The following is a 2,400-nucleotide window of genomic DNA, read 5'->3' as shown; positions in this document are numbered from 1 at the left end:
TTTTCTGCTGGGGGTTTTTCCACGGGGGAATTTTCTATGGGGTTGAAGTTTCCAGGGAGTGAACTTGTCAGGGGAAATTACAGACTGTGGAAATTTGCCAGAATTCTCATACAAAAATCTTTTTATATGTATTGCTTTCTTTTTCCCGTCTCAATCCTAAGCATGGAGTGGTTAAGAGTAATTGTTTGGGGTGGATTTTAACCGGGATTGAATTATATAGAAGATATTTCTATGGTAAGGGGGGTTCCGTCCGTGGAGGTGGGATCAGATTTCCTGGAATTATTTAAAAATAACCAAAACTAAAAAAAAACAAGTTTTTTTTCTATTGAAAGTAAGGAGCAACATTAAAACTTAAAACACGCAGTAATAATTACTAATATGATGAGAGTTGCCCTCTCCTCAGGAAATCCATCTGTACGCTAAAGTTTGAATTGTGTCCCGATTCTTTAAGAATGATTCCTGAAACACAAAAACATTAATTAGAACAAAATGGCTTTTTTAAAAGTTCTGAAAAACTTTAGCGTAAAGACCGGCGTTTTGAGGAGGGGGCAACCCCCTTCATTTACGCAATAATTTCTGTTAGTTTTAAATTTTAATGCCGTTCCTTACTTTCAGTTTTTGTGAAGAAGAAAATTGTATTTATTTAATTTTTACCATAAAATACACTTCATTCTAAACAAATCGTACTTAAAAATAAGTTTATTGGCCCTTAATTTAGGGACCTGGCTATTTCTTAATGGCTAAGGACGGCTAAAAATATATATTTTTTACCTTAAATATGCTTTACTGTAAATAAATCATATTTACAAATAAGTTTATAGGCCTTTGACTAATGGGCCTGGCTATCTCGTATTAGCTAAGGACTGCTAAATAATTGTTATTTCTACCAGAAAAAACACTTCAATTATACATTTGTGCTTACAAATAAGTTTATAGACCCGTAATTTAGGGGTCTTTCTATATAGCAATAGCCAAGGACATCTATGTTTTTTTTTATTTCTTTCATAAAATATACTTTCTTCTGCATGAATCAAATATACAAATAGGTTTATAAGCCCTTAATTATGGGACCTGGCTATCTAATAATAGCTAAGAACAGTTAAAAATCATTATTTCTACCATAAATTACACTTCATCTTAAACAAATAGTATTTACAAATAAGTTTATTTTCCATTAATTTAGAGGTCTGGCTATTTCATAATGGCTAAGTACTGCTAAAAAAACTTCATTTTTAACATAAAATGCAATTCATTTTTAACAAATCGTACTTACGTAAAATTCTTAAATAAAAATTCTTAATAAAATTCAAAACTTAAATAAAATTCTTTTTATTTGGCTTGCTTTCTCTTTTCCGTCTCAATTTTACACGAGGAGTGGTTAAAAGTAATTGTCCGGGGTATTAAAAGTAATTGTCCGGGGTATTGAATTATCTAGAGGATACTTTCATAGTAAGGGGGCTCCTCCGTGGAGATGGGGTCATATTTTCTGAAATTATTCAAAAAAAGATCAAAAATATAGTAAAAAGACAAGTTTTTTTTTCAACTGAAAGTAAGAAGTGACATTAAAAATTTAAACGAACCAAAATTATTCTGTCTGTGAATGGGGTTGCCACCTCCTCAAAACCTCTCTTTACTCTTAAGTTTGAATTTTGTTGCAATTTTTTAAGAATGATTCCTGAAACACTAGGGTCGTTTAATTAGAACAGCAAGACGCTCTTTCCAAGAACTAAAAAACTTTAGCGTATAGAGCGAGGCGTTGAGGAAGGGACAATCCCCTTCATTTAGGTATTAATTTCTGTTCGTTTTAATTTTTAATGTTGCTATTTACTTTCAGTTGAAAAAACTTGTCAGTCTGAAAACAAGACGTTTTTAAATGTTGGACCATTATCTTCTGGTTTCTTGTTATTTTTGTAATTTTATTTTATTTTTAATTTTCAAATACACAAAAAAAAATGATTTTTCAGAATAGGACAGGTGTCATAAGACTACTATTGCCCCAAGTCTAGATAAATTAGCAGTAAACAAGTTTCATCTTCCTCAATGAGATGATTTTGCATATTTGAACTTTTTTGTATTACTTTTCTATTCTAAGTTCGACAGCTAGTTTAGATTTTGTCAAATAACAAATAATTATCTAATAGTAATAATATCTAATAAATAATAATATCTACAAATGTAGATAATTTTATTACTTTGTTATACTTTATAATAAAAATTGTTTTAGTAATAGCATCGATTTTTCTAATTCCCTGCTTTCTTTAGTTTGATTTACGGAAAAAGTAGATGTACTATGTTTTTACTGTTTTCTGTTTATTTGGTTTTGAAATTTGTTTTTGTGTATATTTGACCCTATATATACTCAAAAAATTTCAATTAATAAAATCGGATGTGGCAACAATA

This window comes from Artemia franciscana, chromosome 5 (assembly GCF_032884065.1).
Source record: "Artemia franciscana chromosome 5, ASM3288406v1, whole genome shotgun sequence".
Lineage (NCBI taxonomy): Eukaryota > Metazoa > Arthropoda > Branchiopoda > Anostraca > Artemiidae > Artemia > Artemia franciscana.
Note: the sequence above shows the minus strand (reverse complement) of the source record.